This window comes from Chaetura pelagica, unplaced genomic scaffold (genome assembly GCF_000747805.2).
Source record: "Chaetura pelagica isolate M959 unplaced genomic scaffold, ChaPel_1.0 scaffold283, whole genome shotgun sequence".
NCBI classification, from domain to species: Eukaryota; Metazoa; Chordata; class Aves; order Apodiformes; family Apodidae; genus Chaetura; species Chaetura pelagica.
The window spans coordinates 676,175-685,570 of NW_009952688.1; the positions used below are offsets into that span (position 1 = coordinate 676,175).

Sequence of the window (9,396 nt, forward strand, 5' to 3'; positions counted from 1 at the left end):
TGCCGGCTCCCAAGACCCCCCCAAAATGGCCCTGCCATATCCCTTCCTTGCTTCTGGGGAGAGGAAGCCACAGGAGTGGGGACTGGCCCTTTTACACCCAAATGGGTTTCTCCAGGTGGGCAGGTGGGTGCTGAGAATGCCTAACCCAGGGGGACAAGTGAGTCCCACATGGGCTGTCAGCTTGTCACTGAGGCTCTCTTGCCCCTGGGCTTACCCCAAACCTCCCATGGCATGGCTTGTCTCTGTGCCTCATTGCAGGGTGCTGTGCCAACCCCAACACGTATCCCAGCACAGGCAGTGAGGGATGAGTCCATCCCACAGCACACCACCCACCCACCCCAGCTCCTGTCCCAGAGGCTTGCTGCTCAGGTGCTAGAACAAACTGCCAGCATCTTGGGAGAAATCACATAGCATGAGGGAAATAAGCCTGTCAGAAATAAGCCAGTTCAGCCCTTGCTTGGTGGGGAGCAGCAGGCCTGGTGGGAGACAATTTCCCTGCTAAGGGGAACAGTGTCACACAGTGCTATGGGCTGTAGCATCAAGTGCGTTGCTCTCATGGGAGCTTGGGGGTTTGGGCTCTCCAGATACACATCATGGCACACACAGCCACAATAGAGGAACGTGCCAACCTGCATTCAGCAACCAAGCCCTCCTGCAGCTGAGCATCTACCCCGTGGGGCTCCTCCGAATGAGCACCCACCCAGTCACCACATCCCATCAGCTCAGTGCTGCTTTCCACTCACAGCCTTCCCACTTCCCAGCCTGCTGCCTCTTGCCTTGCCTCTGCATTTAGAGGGGGGGGGGAAGGAGAGCCCCTGCTCCAGGGGCCAGGGAACTCCTCTGTGCCTAGCAGGGTTCCAGGCACCCCAGAAAGCAGGTGCAAAGCACAGCTGAGCAGGAGGGCTGGCACCCAATCTGACAAGCAGGCTTGGGAGAGGTGGCAGCAGGTTCCCAACTCAGTGGCACAGCAAGGGGGAACATCACCAACTGAACTTGGAGGCAGCCCATGGAAAACTGCTGTGCTGTCTGCTCCTGGCATCCAGGAAGCCTTGTCTCTGCATGGGGATGCTCACGGGAGGCTGAGGGAGCAGTGCACAGCATCTGAGCAAGGAGGCCACTTTCTTCTCTTCCCACTTAGATCAAGTCTCCTCATGCTGAATCAGCTCCTATAATGGCCCTGGGTGCAGCAATTACAAACATGCATCTTTCCTTTCAGCACTGGAAAAAAATGCCAGAGCAGAACAAAGCTAAAGTTGTAGGGCTGCAGGGATCTCACTACATTTCTCTAGCAAACAAGGGCACTGCTGAAGGTGAGGACTGCTGGGAAAGAAGCCCCCAGGGAATCCCCAGGCTGCTCCCTCTCCCAGCCCAGCACAACCATGACAGAGCAGAGGTCTCCTTGGTTGCCAGAGGGTGCAGCTGGAATGGAAGCAGCCCTTGGGAAGGGAACGGGAACATCTGGGAACCCCTCTGCTCCTGAGAAGATAGCCCCAGTCATTGCCTGAGCACTGGGACAAGGGTTGTTTTTATTTACCAAGTCCACTTTGCATGCCGGGATAGTGCTGGTTTGTATTAACACTGCTAAGTGAGCAACGCCCATCGTGGCTCTGGTCCGGGCACTGGCAGCAATGTTTGTACTAACAGCTCACATCACATCCCAGCATCCCTCTGAGTGAGAGTGTCGGGATAAACACAGCTGCTTGAGGTATTTCCAAACCTAGCTATTTCTGCAGAAAAGCTGCTTTGCTGTCTGAAGGCGTTCAAAGAGCTCCCTTTGCCCCTGCGTCTCACACAGCACCAGACATGGGTCCTTGGGAAAGGCTAAAAAGGCAACTGCTTTGCTCAGCCAGGAAAAAGAGATGCTGGAGCCATCTCCCATTGACCTATCTTCATTCTCTTTGCTCTCCCCACTGGTAGGGTCATGGAGGGTCCCTGATGCCCTCCAGGTAGTGGTGCCCACATCCATGGGGACTTTGTCTGAGGCCTGCTGAAGTCACCAGTCACAGGCAAGGCTCAGCTCCTAGCTGCTGTCTCTAAAACCTTGACTTTCACACTGGCTTAGCTCCTTTGGTGCTTCTGAACAAGCTGCAACAAAGCCACACACAAGCCTGTAATGAGCCATAACTGAACCAGAGCTCTAATTTCATGCCACATAACCAGGCAAGCAGGATGACACGGCGAAGGAAGATTAAAATGTCCTTTTGGGGGCACTGGAACAGAAAGTTTTCCTTTATTTCTCCATCTGCTTTTCCCAGGGCAGCTGTGCATGCAAGCTGGCTGGGCCACTGCAGGCAGGATGACAGCACCACCACGGAACCACAGCATCCACGTGGATGCATGCAGCAGCTTCCTACTGCCTCAGGCCTCCAAGGAGCAGCCCTTCTCAGAGCAGAGCTGCTGTGATTTTCTGGAGCATGCAGGGAAGCATCACCTCTGAGCATGGCTGCTGATGGAATCTCCCTGCCAACGTGTGCCATGCCCAGGTGTGGAAAGGGCACTCACAGGGCCCTGCCACCTGGCATGTAGCTGAGCTTGTCCTCCATCTGCATCCCTGCTTACACTGCATCCACAGGGCTCATGAGGAGCTGAGAAGGAGCTGGGGCAGAACATCCCCCCATGGAACTGACAGATGCAGAGCTGAACTTACATGAGAGGTCTGTCCCTTAGGAGCTCATCGAATGGGTATTGAAGCTGCTCTCAGCAGCATTTGCATTGATTTTATTGTTAAGAGTTCCCAGCAGGAGAGCCAAATGCTCTTGGCTGAAACACGATGGGGGACATGTGAGGAAAGCTCAGAGCAGGGGCAGAAAAGGCTCTGCATGGGGATGGACTCTGCCTTGCTGACAGGGGATAAGTCCTGGAAGGTGAGATGGGAAGAAGACCCCATGTCCTCATGCTGCTGTGTTCAAGGCCAAGTCCTCCATTGCCCTGATGCTCCCTTTGCCTTATGCCTGTCTCTCCAGGGAAACTGAGGCACAAGGCTCCTATCCTTATCAGCAGTGTGGGCACAACTCCTGCAGGATCAACTCCTGCAGGAACCTTGATGGGTCTCTCAGCCCCAAACATGGAAACTGAGACTAGAAGCAAAGCAGGAGGTGGAAGATGACCAAGGTGGAGCCCTAGGTGTGAGGGCAGGGTGAGGACAAGGATCAGGACTATGATCTGGACAATGACTGCTATTTGAAGATCCCAGATCCAAATCCCTGGGAGCTGCAGCCACAGCCCAACCCATACTGGCACATAACAAACTCTACATCCAGGGTATGGGAGTAACTTAAACCGGATTCCCTGTGTCTTGGCCGATGCCTTCAACCCCTTGCTGAACAGCAAACAGCCAAGTTAATAAAACTCTCCCATAAAAACGATGATGTTGGCACTTTTCAGCATCCTTTTTGTTTTTCCCATTGGTGGAATAATCATAGAACATCTGTTGTAAGGTTTTGACTAAAGAAAGCAAAATATGTTTATGCTTTAAAGTAGCAAGGAAGCCAGCCATGCTGGAATGACCACAGGCAGAAAAGTCCCCACAGCTCCTGAAGGTCCAAGAGGGGACCCTTTCCCCTTCTGAGTCTGGCCAAGGGGCACAGGCCTGGCTCTGCCCTACTGCTGGCATGACACTGATAGTCCCAGTCCCAGGACATTTCTGGCAGGATGGGATTTGTGAGCACAGCTGTGCTGGGACAGGATCTGGCCACTTTACAAAGTGGCCCAGTGACCTAGGATACAAGATTCCCTTGGAAAAGTGAAGCTCCAAGAAGCCACCAAACGGGCTTCCCAAAATTCCTAACCTTCCTACTCTGAGTAAGAAAGGGCACAGAGCCTGGTAGGACTTTGAAGTATCTTGCTTCTTTTTCCTTCTACTCTGCTTAGGGGTAGGTCAAGGTGACAACTGCAGGTTAAGGTCTTCTCCATTAGCAAAACATGCCAGCAACAGGTCAGGCAAATTCAATGGATGAAAGCAAAGAAGACACTTTTCTGGAGCATTTCTGTGGGGAAGACCAAGGAAACCCAAACTCCTCTATGAGCACAGCAACCTTTTTCCTCACTGGCTTCCTGGCCCATCCACCAAACATGCATCAAAAGGGGCATGATACAACTTGCAACCCTGAAGCCTTCCAAAATCTATCCCATCATGGTCATATTGCAACCTGAGGCTGTTATACAGTGGGTGAAGCTGGAGTGATGCTGAGCTGGGAAAGATGTCTGTGCCACTTTTTGGGCTCTCAAGAAGCAGCAACTCCTGAGAGCCTCGAGTAACCCTCACAGCCTGATTTGACAGCGTTGATCCTGACTCACAGAAGGATTAGCTGATGGATAAGGATTTAGGCTTATTTTGCTACTGTTTGGAAATAAATGACGCAGGAAATGTTCTGCTTGCAGGGAATGAAACAGGCAGAAAAGCCCATGGGATAGCTGGGTCATTCAGGCATCAGCAACCACACAGGATCAAAGATCCCCAGTTTCAGTTAAAACCAGTGCTGTTCAGAGCAAGCATCTCTCCTTGCTCCAGCTCACATGTTTGACTCAGAGATGTCTGCAAGCTTCTGCACTTGACCATGTGGAAGCACAGGAGGGCAGACAGGCCTCTTGGCTCCAGGTTACCAGACCTTCCTTGCTCAAGTCCTCAGTGAAGCCATTGGTACCAGCAAAGACATAGCACTGGGGCCAGCCTGTGGCTCAGCAGCACATCTCTGCTAGTAAAGGTGTAAAAGCAAAGGGCAGCAACATCCAAAAGGCAGGGGGTTAAAAAAAAAATAATTGGATCAGACCTGGAAAGTACTGGGAGTCTCTCTGGAAAGAAACCAGAGGGAACTGGGTGACATCCAAGGGATGTGGGCAGGGGTCACCTGTATCTAAATGCCAGGTACCTGCTTGCAGTACACTACACAGCTGGCTGGCTTACAAACATCCATGGGAGAGGGGAGAGATTGTTTGATGGAAAGGACAGGCTCTGCAGCACCAGAGAGCTAATAGCAAAGTCCACCTCCTCATCCACAGCCATAAGAGAGGACAGCTGCCCTCACAGCTCTGCTTCTGCTCTGCTGGAGACTGGTGGGGACTAGCTTACCCTACTTGCAGTGTTCTCTGGCCAAGCAAAAAACATGGACACAGGAGGAGCCAAACCCTTCCCCATAGGTTTCAGCAGCCTCCAGCAAGGCCGTGGAGGAGCTTGGCTTTTGCTGAGGGTGCCACAGTGCAATCTCTACTGACCTGCAGCAAGTTGCTCAGGAAATACTAAGCAGCAAGCCTCTGAAGCTTGTTGTGGCAAGTTGTACTAACAGGATTTAATGAAGCATCAACCGTGCCCTCTGAAAGCACTTGCTGATCCAGCTGTATACCCTGCTGAGCATGGGAAACTGCTGAACTGCATAGCTCCAGTGCTGAGCCTGGCCTCGCTGGCCCCGGGCGCCGGGGAGTGTGAGGAGGGAGCTGGTGGGCACTGTAGGGTGCAGGGTGGGCAAGACCAGCATCACCTAAGGGCTAAGGAAAGGTTAGCACTGGGCTCTTCTGCTTGGGCCATCAAGAAAGTGATTTGGCTTCCAGCTACACTGAATATTCCCAGTTCTTTCTAACTCCAGAACCATGAGCAACACCGCTTACATGCCACTAATTTAGGCACCTAAATATAGCCATAAGAAGACCACATTTAGCAACCATGCATGAAAACTTCAGTGAGCAAGGCCATGCTGAGTGCAGGCAGGGCCTGTGGCAGTTCCCACAGCTCCTCCAAAGTGGGCATTACAATTACTCACTAATTCCTTCTAAATTTATCCCAGTACCAGCCACAGAAACCCATTTTGAAATGGTTTCAAAACCATTGAAAACAGTCAGTCTTCTGCCTTTTCCACATCTGACACCCATGGGTTGAAAACACAGATGTGTTTGTATCCTCAGCTCAGGTATCTCCAAAAAGTATCCTTAAAGTTATCCAAAGACATTAGGGTTTGAAACGGGCCAAATGAGCAAACTTAACTCTTCCCTGAACAGTGATTAGGAAGCATCAGCATCAGCCATTTCAGGAGATCACACTGGGTTTTGCCAGGCCTGGGGACCGTTTGGCCACACTAGCTGTCAGCAGTGTGTGTGTGAGATGGAGAATAGCTTTGCCTTTGGGCATCATTACCCTCAGTCACTGAGGCAAGCCAACAGAAGCTGCCTCGAACAGAGCAGCCTGGAGAGATGATAAACTCTTCATGGAGTGAATGAAAAAGATTTTCAGTCATATCAGTTCACAGGTTTAGTGCTAAGCACTGAGAAAAAATCATTGTGTGCTCAGTATGGAAGATAATTACACTCCCCTGACCTGCAGAGGCTTTGTAAAAGGGCTGGAGTGGAGTAAAACACACAAAAGATTTTGTATCCAGCCCAGGGGGCCCTGGTGGTGCAAATCACCACTGGGATAAGGACAGAGGGATGGGATTCCCTTTGCATCCCCTCCCTGGGGAACAAGCAGTGCATCCCCCTCCGCCCTCATATCCAGGATCCTTGCTGGGTTCAGATTTTCTGCAGGGTTGTCCACCTCTTCTGGATGGGATGGATTACTTTAATTAGCTCTTAGCACTGCTCAGTGGGAAGCCTTGTTACCCTAAGTCTGCCTACATGCTGCGTGTTATAATGGCATTAGCTGGAAAGTCTGGTGGGGCCATTAGTGACAGATGTTTTAGCTGTGGGATCTGTCAGACCCAAGTGGTCTGGAGGAAGGAAGTAAGAAGCAAGTTTTCATTGAGATTGTCCATACAAACCACCAAGCAGGTAATATCTTGGCTTCTAGCTCAACTTCAAAAACTGCTGCAGTTCCAGTGAAATCCACACACCAAATCATAATGCAACCTCACCAATCTTACAGACGCCCAGACTTCCCCAGCTCCTTGTGCCTGCCGTGAGAAGCCACGTCTGTGGCACCTCTTTCCTGAGGCTGCCAGCCCCCCAGCAAGAGGCTCAGGCAGACACAGCACCCAGGGGCATGTACATCAAACCCACCCAGAGGGGCCAAAATCAAGGAGATGTCCTGTGGTGCTCAGGGACACCAGCAGACTGAAGCTGCAGCCCTTGATGCCAGCTGGCAGGTAGCACCATCAGCCACCCAGAAATATTACTTTAGTTCTCAGCATCTCTCATCTTTTCCTTATTTCTCTTTTACTTCAGCGTTTTTGCATGACTGCTCAGCAAGCCATTAAGGACTAGAATTTAATAAAACAACTAAACATGCATGGAAATATGCAGCTCCTGCAATTCTGTGGTACTGCTGCTGTCTCACAGTGCATACTGTCTCATGAGAGATCATCTGCAGTTGTACTAACAGTATATTTTTAAAAGTTGCAATAATTTCCAATATCTTTCTCTAGCCACCATCATTTAAAAAAATAAATAATAAATATATATCTCCTCTGTGATCACCTTTAAAACTATCTTGAAGTCCAGCTGCCGCTTCTCTCTTCTTCCTTTTGCCACATCAGGTTTTTTTTGTTTGGTTGGTTTTTTGTTTGTTTTTTTTAAAATATAACTCATAAAAATGTTTGCATAGGAAGTGTATGGTTGTTGGCTAATCATATGACAGTGTGCGAATATACTTCACTCTGGATAAATACAAGCACACTGGAAGCTAAGATTTGTTATAAATAGAAGTGAAAATGAATGTCTTCACTTGCAGATGCCCTGTGTTTAATAACATTAAATGCCAATGGCACAAAAGATGTATTACAACTGATACTGAAAGAGCTTACTGAAAGAGCTCAGTCTGCCACAGTGTTCTCTCCCTCTCTCCATGACTGCACTTTAACTCAGTGATGCTCCAGAAATAGCACTAGATATTTCAACTGTGTGAACAATTATGTCATCTTGACCACATTCTCATGTGTAGATTTCATTTAAATCACAGTGTCACCTGAAGTAGGGCTAGAAAGGGTTAGTCCACTGGTCCACAGTGGGAGTGGGTACTTCAAATAGCTTTGGACAGATGCTCTTCCACCATCTGTCACCCAGTCCTTGGGGTGCCTAGCACCACGTGCCCTCAGAGGTGGATTGTCACACTTTGATCCTATCACCTGCATGGCCATTAATTTTGAAAGCCCCCCTAGAGTGATGCTGCCAACCCAACCCCATGGTGATGGCTGCCAGCACGTCCCTCTCACACCCACTGAAACCCTTTCCCTAAGTCTTGCCCTGCTGTCTTTTAATCTCAGAGAGCTGCCTTCCTCACCCTGCAGCTGAGGACCTCTTCAAGGGTGCACATCTCTTTGCACCTCCTTGCTTCCAGCCTCCCTTCCTGACCTCCTGCTCCTCACATCTGTCAGGCTCTGTACCCCAGATCAGAGCTGAGCTCTTAGCACTGCTGAGCAGCATGGCAGGATCAGCTCATGTGCCTTGCTCACCCCTCTCTTGCCTGTGCTCTCCACACCTACACATCTGCTATGGTAGGGCACTGCTGGCAAATGAGATTTTTTTTCTGTTGACCTCCCAGGTCAGTTAATCCCATCACCTTTCCCCCTCCTCCTATTTTTCCTCCCTCCTCACCAAAGTACATCCTGTTTACTTCAGACCACGTCTCCCATTTGCCACAAATTAAATGACTCGCACAGCTTTTCCCCACCTGCTGCACAGGAAACGGCCAGGAAAATTATAAGTGCAGCACAAACACTCCCAGGCCTGGAAACCAGATACACCATTAGTCTGGACTACGTGGGACGTCACACTAAATCGCATCAGCCACGGCTGAGTTACCCTGCAGCATGCAAATCAGGGCTTAGCAGCAGTCAGCGAAAAGCGGGACATGGGATGAGCATGGAAAATCCTGCAGCTAGAGATGTTGCTCTTCCCCAGGATCTGACTCTTGTTGCAGAAGCTGGGAAAATCCCTTCTTGCCCCAGAGACAAACAAGGCTTAGCTGTAACCCACCGTGGTGCCCCTTTGTCATGGGAGCTCCTGGTTAGCAGTTTTGCTGGTGTGAGTCCTGTCCTGAAGACAGGCTTGGCACAGGCTGCTTGGTGAGGATGCTGGTTGCTGCCTGGTGGGACATCTCCCCTCTGAGCCTGCCCAACATGCAGTGATGTTGGGACTGAGTTACACACTCCCTGTTCGTGTTCACAGACACCCAATGGCACTGGACTGTCCATAAGGGCCTGAGTAAGTGCTGTGTAGAGGAAAAGAGGATTCTGACTGGACAAACTGCAAATGCAGGGCCCAAGGGCTTGCACATCAGCCAGAGCAGATAGGGTAAAACAGTGCAGGAAAAAGCCAGTGATGGGCGGGGAGGCAGCTAAGGCACTATTCCCTTAAGCACAGGCACACCTGGAGCACACTGCTTCCCTCTAGGAGACATAGCAGTGAGCAGATCTGTCCTGAAGAGAAATCTGAGCTGACCAACAGCTGCTCCACTGGAAGGCAGAGGAAGGGGAG

General features: G+C 50.6%; 1 protein-coding gene across 1 annotated transcript in view; it reads right to left on the bottom strand.

Annotated features, from left to right (window-relative positions):
• The window catches only part of DNAI1 (dynein, axonemal, intermediate chain 1), a 141,065-nt gene that overhangs the window by 569 nt on the left and 131,100 nt on the right, over positions 1 to 9,396 (bottom strand). The gene's annotated exons all lie outside the window — the stretch shown is intronic.